Genomic DNA, 12,221 nt, shown 5'->3' with positions numbered 1-12,221 from the left:
TTTTACCCACAATACCAAGCTACCACATCGCCCCCCCCCCCTTTTTCAGCTTTTTTTCACACTCAACTATGGATCACAACCCCCCTCTTTCTTCATCCCCCTCCTCTAGCTTTCCCCCTCCCTCTCCCTCCCTGTCTACTAGATTCAGGTTTGAAAAACTGTTTCATATTGGTGAGCCCTCATTCACAACTCATTTCCCGAAACGCACGTCCCCCCCCCTCCCTCCCACACCCTGCAGACTTGAAACTTTACTCGTCTATCTACGATTAAAACAGGAGGCGGGAAGGAGGGCCTTTGGGAAAATGGAAGAAAAAAAAATAGGGGGGGGGGGGGAGTGTAACGTGACGTCATAATAACGGGAAGTGACGGGACTTTTTTTTTTTTCTTCTTTTACCAACATAAATCAAGAGTCTGGCGCGGAGAAATACATAAGTAGGTTGTGGCCTTGTGGGAATTCTCGAGAGCACCTACTCCTTACAGTTTAGAACAAACTCCAGCATCTGGTCATGTCATTCTAGAAAGCGTCCCGACCGTGACCCCCTGGGATGGAGCGAAGGGAAACAACTAGCTTGCTGTTTTAGGTAGCGACCAGCGGGAGAGAAAAAAAAAAAAAGGTAGATGGCAAGAGTTATCTTTCCTTGTTCCACGTGCCAGCTGGTTTTTCAAAAGTTTGACTTCAATAAGTTTAGCTCAATGTTTAGCTCAATTTTAATTGAGATTAAGCTCAAATTCACGAATTCGCCCCACACCTTTATTAAATCTATGGCGTGAGGTCACTAGACAAAGATCTGACAAATCATTGCAAATACAACATTGACATTAGTATAGCTACCTTAATGGCCGGGGGGGGGGGGGGGGAGGCTCGAGTTGGAATCCTGATGTAGATCAGTGTTTCCCAAAGTGGGGTACGCCTTGGTCAGTAGTGTACAATTAAAGAAGGATAGAAATATTATAATCAATTGTTCAATATTCTTTTAGTCCAACAAGAAACAGAATACGATATGTGAGGAAACTAGATCTAGAGCTCTTTTGATGCATTCTTTCTTAGCCCTTTCTCTTTATTCTCTCTTTCTCTCTCTATCTGTATTTCTTTCTCTGTTTCTTTCTCTCGTTGTCTCTTTTTCTGTGTCTATTTCGCTCACTGTTTTTTTCTCTCTCTGTTTCTTTCTTTATGTGTATCTCTCTCTTTCTCTCTCTCTCTCTTTCTCTCTCTCTCTCTCTCTGCCTTTTTCTATATATGTTTTTTTATATGTCTCTTTCTCTCTTTCTATCTCTCTGCTTCTTTTTATATGCCTTTTTCTATATATGTTTCTTTATATGTCTCTTTCTCTCTCTCTTTCTCTCTCTCTCTCTCTGTTTCTTTCTATGTGCCTCTTTCTATATATGTTTCTTTGTATGACTCTTTCTCTCTCTCTCTCTCTCTGTTTCTTTCTATGTGCCTCTTTCTATATATGTTTCTTTGTATCTCTCTCTCTCTCTCTCTGTTTTTTTTCCATCTGCCTCTTTCTATATGTTTCTTTATATGTCTCTCTCTCTCTCTCTCTCTCTGTTTCTTTCTATCTGCCTTTTTTCTATATATGTTTCTATTTCTCTTTCTCTCTGTCTTTCTATTTTGTTTCCTTTCTATCTGTGTTTTTCTCTCTTTTTTCTCTCTCTATTGTCTTTTTAAGTTTCTCTCTCTCTCTCTCTCTCTCTATCTCTCTCTGTGGATTCAAAAAGTTTTGATAGTTTTGTCACAAAAAGAACTCCATCTTAAACCTGGAGACAAAGTGACTTCCTTATTGACATGCCCCCAACAAGCACAAGACAACACAGCTCCTGTCCTCGGGTCCACATCACACAACAAACAGACGTCTGCAGCATAGAGACGGAACCAGTAGGAACTATTTTCAATTCTTGAATTCATTTTTTTTTTTTTACATACGCATTGCTCGCCAATGTCTCGTCCATTCATTTGATATCTCGAGAGTCACTTTGCCTTCAGAAAACGAGCAACAGAGCGAGGTTTCTTCAGAAAACGAGCAACAGAGCGAGGTTTCTAACACCAAAAGTCGTTCTACAAAATTGAAGATGTTTTACCTCCAAACGTTAATCACATCACTTAAAGGAACGGAAACACTGACAGGGAAACCAGGAGGATTCATTGTTTTACGTTCCAACAAACACTTGAGACATTAGAACACATTTTCAACATTTTAAAATCATTTTTATAGAAAAAAGATGAACATGCCGGATGTCTGATTTATATCTGAACTAGCCGAATATGACCTGCGCCCTGCAGGTTTACCTGATTTGTAAAAGAGTTTAGTTCTTGAATAGAGATAAATTTAGGTATTTTCTTTTATTTTTTAGCTCCCCCTCCCCCCCCCCCGGTTAAGAGGAGGTGGGGGGCATTTAACATACACTACGGCCTCCGCCATGATCTAAGGAACATTTATGCCAAGTTTTATCAAGATTGGTTAAACAGTTTTAATTACTATGCTGGACAGACATACATGCATACATACCTACATACGCTTTACATTCTGCTTTATATATTAGATATGTCGATGTCTGGTTTATAACTGAACACTTCGATGTCATTCGATTGTCAAGAGTTCAAATAAGGCGTTCAGTCGGTCCGTTCGCTGGGTTTCATAAGCGTATCTGGTTGATAGTTAAGACTTACTAACTGACTTACATAACTTTAAAACGCTGGCTAGACAACAGGGGAGCTCACTCTTCAATAAGCTGGAATGGTCTTTCAACATTTTGTTTCTTAGAAAGAGAGTCTTTTGTTGTTTGTTTTTTTCGTTTCAAAGACACAATGTAGTGGCCACCATTTTAAACGCTCCTCAGTTTACACTGTCGGCAGATTTTGTTTTTCAAGTTCACTTTCTGAACCTGCTCATTTTCCAGGCTAGACACTGAGCCCGGCAACAGGTTGGAATGAGGGCTCCTTACGTCCCCACCCTGTCTCCCCCACATGCACGTTCACAGTGTGACCTCGCACAGCGACACGAGACACGGCCCTGGACACCTCGAGGCGACACGTCGCTAATCGCTATTCACAAAGAAAGCACGAGATATTTTTAAACAGCATGATGAATGGCTTCCACCTGTTAGATATATCTCTACCATTATACCCGGCCGCCCCGGCATCTCACAACCAAGTCACGCCTCCAGCCACGAAGTCTAAACATGCAAGCCAACATAAACTGTAGCGGGCATTGTTTGCTGGCTACCTACCCCTATTTTTATTTCTCCCCTTTTTACAGTGATTCTCAAACTTGGGCTTGTTCCGTTGATTCAGAAAGCCAGAGACGAGCTACGTACACGTGTACACAACTCGAGAATAAAGATCGACTGCTCCAGGGGTGAACGACTGTATAGAAAATACAATAAACATGCAAAATGCTCATTTCTTTTCTGCCTCGACAGAGAACAACATCAGACAGATACGTTCACTTAAGCCTATTTTGTATCTATTGTTTGTCTTTTTTGTTTGTTTGTTTCGTAGCTGATGGAGGCCTTGTGGCCCAAACGTCGTTTGGTCACATATTTTCAATTTTTAAAATTATTATTATACGTGTACACAGTCATTTATTTCAATGCACGATTTTTATTATAATATACCCACTACTTGTTGCAGTTAGTTCAGTTAACATTGTCTTGCTGCTAGACGGAATTGTCGTATAGGAGGGTCAATGGTTCGTGCCCTGGCCAGAGAAGTCCATTATTGCGTTATATTTCATTCAACGTGGTCTCTAGGGCTTTCTTAATATATGTAATATGTATAGTTGTAGCAGAGAATTGAGAGAACAGTCTAGCACTTTTTTAGACTTTGATTTACTCTCTAGCTCAGTGTTTCTCAAACTTAGTTCTTAACGGAACACTTCGCATATTCTGAGTAATTAGCGGAACATTTTTCTCTCTTTTTTTTTTTTAGAGAGATTAATTCACGTGGTGGCCTACTAGTTAATGATTCCAGTAGTTGGCGGAACACTAAGGTTCCGCGGCGGTATACAGCTTGGGAAACGCTGTTCTGATTTAATCGGGAAGGTTTTTGCGGGAAGACGTAACTGACAGTCTAGTGCTCGGTGTGAGTTCTAGTTTGTTTCTTGTATCTTGGATTTAACTTCATCAGTTAATCTTTTTTTTTTTTTTTTTTTTTTTTTGGGGGGGGGGGGGTTCACTGGGGTATCTGCCGCCACCAACAAACAACCCTCGCAGTGTCCTCGTTTCTCATGGGTCATCCCATCCATATTTTCAGCGGCTTTTCTTTTGCGTCAATTACTTTTTTTTTTTCCAAACAAATTTAGATGTATGTCAAACTAGTCACAAATACGTCCTCATAAATAAATCGATATTATGTATTTAGGTCAAAGCTATTTCAGATAATATAGGCGTCAAGTATTTCTAAATACATTGTTTGTACAGTGTAGTGATATCAGATATAGATAAATGTAGTGTGTAGATGTTGTTTAGATACTGCTAAGTATAATAGAAGAGAAGATCAAAGCGAATGTATTTTCTTCTATTTCCTTGTAACCCACAGCAGATTACATGAGAGAGAAGAGAGAGAGAGAGAGAGAGAGAGAGAGTGGACACTGCAAATACTGCAATTAGATCCATCTCTTCGGGGGGACAACAGAAGCTGAAGTCAGGGTCTACCTAGACAAATATAAACACTGAGTAGCTGAGAGAGAGAGAGGAGAGAGAGAGAAATTAACCAGACCCATCTTCTACTACAACATATGGCGCACACACACACACACTCACAGACACTACAGTATATTTTGTAGAGCAATGTGATAAAAAAACACACACACACACACATCTTAGTAAACTTTACAAACAAATGTGACACACACGGGTTCAAATTATTTACCGTTTCATACACCAGGGCCGGCCTTAGGCATAGGCAAATCATGGCGCCTCGGGCCTCCGATTGATGGGGGCCTCGCACAGGACTCTGAACAATTTTTGTAGAGATGAAATATCGAGACTTGTGCTCAGTGTTATTGTTGGAGTCAAAAGGTGACAAATAAATTGCGTCATTTTATTTTTTCGCTGTTCATTTTGCTTTCTGTTTTATGTGGGGGGGGGGCACCAAATTTAGCTCGCCTAGGGCCTCCAATTATCTAAGGCCGGCCCTAAATACATATACGTCACGTTGAAATGTCAATGGCATTGGATGACACGAATGTTAATAATAATAATAATAACGAAATCTTAATGTCAATTTATACCATTATTTAGTTTTGAACAATATATTGTCTCACGTGTACTTAACTCTTTCTCTCCTGACTGACGATACCAACGTTGATTCCACCAAGAATGTGGTAAATAATTACGGACAGAAAGAGTTAATCTAACTCAATTTTCTCAATTGTCTCACGTGTACTTAACTCTTTCTCTCCTGACTGACGATACCAACGTTGATTCCACCAAGAATGTGGTAAATAATTACGGACAGAAAGAGTTAATCTAACTCAATTTTGTGACTCACTATACAGCGTCCATTCATGGCCGTATTTAGATTTGATAACGTTATAGGGTTCAGAGATACGGGTCCCTTGTAATCAACATAAAACAATGTTTCCCTAGCTTTGTCTTCAAAATGATTGAACATATCCATGGGACCATAAAGGGGGGGGGGGGTTGCTGCAACAAAGTTGGAGCCCTAAGCCTTAGCTTATGTGTCACCTTCACCTATCTTTTAATCTGTTGGACCGTTGAGGCACCACACAAGATTTGTCGACCGTCTTTCTCCATTCCTCTCTTTTGCCTTGGAAAGAACCTTTTTCAATGACAGGCCCGTCCATTCTTTCATGTTGTCTTCCCATCGCTTTCCGCGTCTGCCTCTTCTTCTTTTTCCTGGTACTGTTCCCTGAAGGAAGGTCTTTGCAAGCCCCGAAGACCTACAGCTTACGTCGCCTAGCTCCTATTTACCAAAATGTTATTTAAAATGCATGCAATCAAAGCACCCAGGTTTCCTAACTTCCATACGAGATCAACAAAGAAATCGGTACCGAAATAAAAAAGGAGTTAGCATATAAAAAAATACACGTGGAACTAGATAAAGGAACGATAGGCAGAGAAGGAAACGAGAGGGACGTTGTAAAAAAAAAAAACGAGGGTATGGTGAGTGTCAATATATAGTTGATTGTACTGATGTAGTATGACATTTGCTGATTTAGTATGACATCAGTGTATGCAAAATTTTCTATTACGAACAGTAAGTGTGTACCAGTCATGTCTCTTTCAAGGGGATGTACTGTTATGACATAAGTATAATGCGTAGCAATGACAACTGCATTAATGGCGGTGCAATAAACATGCATTTTCTGATAGATTAAATGTTAATGAAAATGTGTACTAATAGTGGAGTGAAATGTTGATGTATTATGAGTATGTAAAGATGGCGTAAATGAAAAAAAAAAGTAATGTGTTCTTGAACATAAATAGGTTATCTTACGTTTACACTAGACACTTGCTGTGAAAGTGTTTGTTATATAGGCTAGCTATTTGTAGTAAATTTAGTTTTGTTTAATGTTTTATTAAGTGCACTCAAAGACAATGCATCATGGGACTGCTGTCTTATATTACTGTTAGAAGAAGCCTGTATAATGCTAAACAGACCTTAAAGAGCTACGTACTTCCACCGGAAGTAAAAATTTCAAAACAATGACAATCGTTTATAGATTTAAATATTTTAAATACATTTAACGTTAAAATAATTATTATTATCATCATCTGTCCCTTGACTTTTGTCGTAGGGGTGTGACAGTTCGCGTAACCAAAATCACTAAATTTTCCCCCGGTCAGTCGCTGTTCTTAGCAGGATATCAAGAGAGAGGAAGCTACATTCTAATACATTGTCCAGCCAGCTTTTTTTTTTATTTGGACGACCCTTTCTTCGTGCTCCCTTCACTGTATCTTTAAGGAGGACTTAAAGACAGTCATGTCTTACAATAGGACCAAACCTGCTAGTCCGTCCGTTTGGAGGCTACGCCTTGGTTAATCATAAAACTACAAAGACTTTATAGCGCCAAGACAGAAATGACGCAATCAAAGAGAGCAGTCACGTGATACACTGTCTGCGAGCTCTTCAATGCCGTGTGTATGGAAGTGTAAGACATAGAAATAAAAGACTTACCAGATCGGAGATTCCCGATACAACCTCATTGACGCCTGCATCCAACTGAAAAAAAAAACTAACTAGGTTTAAATACCAGTCCGCCAATGAAAACAAAAAAAAAATATTCCATTTTTTTTTTACCGAAAAAAAAAAAAAGCTGTTTTTCAAGCAAAGAATTGTTTCACTTTTATAAATCAACAGCAATATACAGTGATTTTTAAATCTTTTTTTTTTATTCTTTGATATAAAGTGGTGCTGTGAATGTGCAATTCTGACCATTTATATAGATCTATATATACCTAAACTACTGGCAATAATTGTACATTCATAGCAGCACTTATAAAAAAAAAAAGACAAAGGCATGGCACTCAACGCGAAAATCAGATTGATGTGCTCATAGGATGCGCTACTTAAAACATACATACGGATAATTTATATAAACTGATATATGACAAGGCTGATGGGTCATTCGGCCCTAAATCTACACCTTTACACATCCTCTGTTACACAGATTACCAAATTACAGAACGCGGGCCATTTCCGGCCCGTGCAGCAGTCCTATCTGGCACCTCGAAAACTTCTGCTCAGAGAACTTCATGAAGCTGCTTATTTCTTTTGGACTGAAGATCTCCTTAACGGGGACGCGTCACGTGACACGTATGTTGAGTGTCTCCAAAAGGAAAGGGGGTTCAAGATTGCTGGCGAAGTCTTAGGGAACATTTGTATATTACGTAACGTCAGGGGAGAGGAGAGGGTAATTTGTTACGGTTTGTTACACGGGGGGAAGAGGGTGTCTGAAGATTTGTTACGTAACAAAACGGAAAAAAATATTCAGATGTTATAACCGATACAATGGTCCCTTGATTTTCGAGGGTCCGACTTTCGCGGACGGGCTATAGAACGAGTTCTCAAAAAAATATTATAATGAGATCGAAGCGCCGAAGGAAGTCGATACCTTTTGCATCATTTCTATCGATACCATGATGAAAAATGTAATTTTGGGAAAATGATAATTGACAAATAAATCTTTTAGAAAATTTTACTTTTCTTGTTATGCTACTGGGGGAGGGGGAGGGGGTAAATAGTTTCGTTACGATTTGTTACAAGGGGAGAGTTAGGGTTGAAAATGGAGATTTTTTTTTTGTTGGCGTTGTATAATATTCAAACGTTCCCTTACCTTATATAAATTCAAACCTAAAACCATCACCTCATCCCCCCCCCCAAAATAAAAACAACGAAACGAAGATACATAACAGAACACTCCTTACCCCACAAGTAAAATGGTCAGGATCCGCCCTTACTTAATATTGGCTTTTTAAACAGTAACTCAACGTAGGCGCATTATGGACGTGTTAAAGCCGATGGCGTAAAATTGGCACCCTAATGACAGCGTAATATGGCAAACAGATGATGAAAAAATATTAACGCCCCAGCAGCGACGCACCCGGGATCACAGGCTTCTTCAGCATCAGAACGTGGCGAGCTGAGGTTCAAAGGTGACGCATATAGCACTGTACATCTGCTGGGGGTTACGCTGACATGTACAGCCCCTGGCTTGCAGCTCATTACGCACAGGCGGGATGTTGACTTAGATATCACATTGCTGGACCACTGAAATACATCTCGTGTTTACCTATCCCATACAGCAGACGCCATGTTTTCAATTGACCCCGAGGACGCAGCCAGCCAGAATATAGCGCGACTTTGTTGAGCAATTTGTAGCGCCAGGTTCCACCCGCGCCTAGAAAAAACAAAAGTTCAAATAGGGCGTCTTGACATTTTCATATGACGTACAAAACACCTTTAATCGACCAATAAATGACGTTTTTCCAGGTAATACTTAAGGTCATCCAAGTGTATCGTCAAAATACAAACACATAGGAAAGAAGTTTTTAAATCCAGAATCGCGATTCTAAGACAAGAAAAACTTGCCCACAGGGCCACACGAGTTTCACTTTTTTTTTTCCTTGAAAAATCTTCATTTAAGTGGGTCCACAATATAAACAGCTAAACAAGTCCTCAATAATTTAATTTTTAAAGACATTTAAACAAAATGTGGGTTTTGGAATGAGTATCAGAACCTATTATCCATCATTACTGGCATCTATCTCAGTGGCACTCCAGCCCATATAGGGCTCTGGCCTTTATCCCAGTGGCACTCCAGCCCATGTAGGGCTTTGGCCTTTATCCCAGTGGCACTCCAGCCCATGTAGGGCTCTGGCCTTTATCCCAGTGGCACTCCAGCCCATGTAGGGCTCTGGCCTTTATCCCAGTGGCACTCCAGCCCATGTAGGGCTCTGGCCTTTATCCCAGTGGCACTCCAGCCCATGTAGGGCTCTGGCCTTTATCCCAGTGGCACTCCAGCCCATGTAGGGCTCTGGCCTCCATCCCAGAGGCGTTATAGGAGCCCATAAAGAGCTCAGGCCTCCAGCCAGTGGCGCTTCAGTCCCGCTACCGTAAGTACGCACCTACTGTTCGTAACATAAAATTTCTGCCAAAAAGACCAATTAATTTGATCATGAACAAATAATAGCTAGAAACAGATATAAAGATTTGTAAGTCACGTGATTGGAGACAATCCTATACTCTTAAGCGAGCAATTCTTGTATGTATGTATATATATTTATATATATATATATAAATTTTATTTCAAAAACGGCTCTAACGATTTTCTTTAAAATTTCAAGGTATGTGCATATTAGTGAGAAAAAAATTCTCAACTCATTGGCCACATTGGGAAAACTCGAGATCGACCGTTATATCGGTTTGAAAATGCCTCATTATCGAAAAATTAATTTTGGCTAGAATGTTTTATGAATGAAAATTTCCCATGACGTAAACGGGAAAAACGCTGCTTACGTCACTAGGCTTACCGCAGTACACTAAATTATTTCTTTGCAAACAAGAACGAGTTTTAAAGGATCAATAGACCTAATTAAACATTTGCGCACCATCTTACTGTAGATTGATTTATTATAGAACTATGAAAGAAAAGTAATGAAATTAAATGTGCCGATGTATGATTAGTTATTGTGTTTTAAGTGCTTAATAAGTTGTTTACACTTCAATTGTGTAGAGCGGTGTAGATACCTTTTACTTTGTTGTTTATTTAGCTGGTGCCCTCCAGCTGTCTCGTTCTGAGGTTGCATGCAACCATGTGCTCTCTTCTATGTCAGCTAAGTCAAGTTTGCGCCATAAGCTGGTGTTTTAAGCGTTTCGGTGTTACGTCGACCACTTTTTAGCTCACCAAAAAAGACTGCCTTTGGCATGCGTTCGTCTGAGATTCGTCTCCCATACAGGATACTGCTCTGTCCAGCGTAACTGTCGGACTTAAAGAATTCCCTCTATACAGAGGCCGCGGATACACATTTGAGACCAAAAGAAAATTTGCTGCGAGGACAGACGCAGACGCTAAAAGAAAATCTTAATCGAGCACCGCGGACAATGGTTATGCTTGCCTTGGATGTGGCAAGATATGTAGGTCACAGCTGCAATCCTCATTAATTTTCGGACTCTAAGACAAGCCTTATTATTATTATTATTTTGCTGGTGAATTATTACCTTGTGTTCATGCTTCGGTGTCTACTGTCCTGTACCAAAACAAAGGAAATGGTCATAACACAGCTTCTCTACGCCTTACTTGCTCACACTAAACATGATATCCATCTAGCGGTCAACGAGTTTGCGTACGCTGCAGCCTCTTTTGATTTAACTATAAACCTCGGTAAAAAGCTTGGAGTTAGGAAAGCCCAGGAGAGATCTGAATGGAGGGATGTGTAAAAGCAGGTCATAGCACCACTGATATGGATGGATGGATGAAGCCGGTATGAACTTCTTATAGTCCGACAGTCAGGCTGGGCAGGGCACATATGCCGTATGGGTAACGAGCATATTATTCGGCGTAACAGAGGTGCCCTACGGAAACGTTTCTTTAGAAAACTAATGCAATGATTTAAGTCTAATAAGAAAAAATGAGCCATTTTACTTTGTCACTAAGTGCATGTTTTACCCTATAACGTAGAGAAGTTACACTGCAAAGACTTTCTTCCAAGCCAATAATAGTAAGCCTACAATACAATTACGCAAAAGATGGATTGCAAAACTTTAAGACGGACTTGAGCTGTAGTTTGTCTAGACTGTAGGAGGACTTAAAAGACTTTAAATTTAATCGACATGTTCAATTAGGCCTACAATTAGAACTAACAGAACACTAAAACAACTCTTCAGATTAGTAGTCTTTATCCGATCGTTCATTTTCGTAATTATAAGAATATTCTCAAAATGACTTCGGGTATATATCCTTCCTTAACAAATTATTCATCCGAGCGAGGCTCGGTCACCTGATATTAAACTTTTATTGATATAATGATCGTTTCCAGCTGAGTATACGCGGCTCGATCGAATTTTAACTTATCGAAAGGGTTTTAAGACAGTTTAACTCTTTCTCTCCTAACTAACGATACCAGCGTTGATTCCACCAGAATGTGGTAAATAATTACGGAGAGAAAGAGTTTACTGATTTAATAAATCCTCATTTATATTTTTACGATTAAAATATTTTGATTTGGATAATAAGGAACAAAAAATGACGTAATGAATTGATCTAGTTCATTTTTACACAATATGAAATCAACCAACATACTTTTTCATAAATGCTTTAAACAAAAACTATCGGTATGCAAAAAAAATTAGACCACAAATGAATCTATTGGTGTATGGTTTTATATTTACTTGATTAATGTTTTTTGTTTGTACCCCAGTTGCCGTCGGCTAAATGTATCAATCCTTCATATATTATTTAGTCAAAAACGTTGCTAGCAATGTAATCTCTTCTGTACTGAATTTAAAAAACAACAACATAGGGAATATTGACAGATCCTTCCGAAAGAATCCTAAAAACTTCGTTCGTCATTGTATCATTTTTCTGTCTTTAGGGGGCTCATTGGTTAGGTAGTATGTCTTTGATATTAAATAATATTTCTATTACTGTTATCATATTTTTAGGTTAATCACTTTTCAATTGTTTATGATTTAATACTTGTGAATTATGATAACTTACAAATAAAAACATATTAAAAAAAAAAAAAAAAAAAAAAAA

Source organism: Biomphalaria glabrata, chromosome 11 (assembly GCF_947242115.1).
Source record: "Biomphalaria glabrata chromosome 11, xgBioGlab47.1, whole genome shotgun sequence".
Classification (NCBI taxonomy): domain Eukaryota; kingdom Metazoa; phylum Mollusca; class Gastropoda; family Planorbidae; genus Biomphalaria; species Biomphalaria glabrata.
This window is presented reverse-complemented; position numbering follows the sequence as displayed.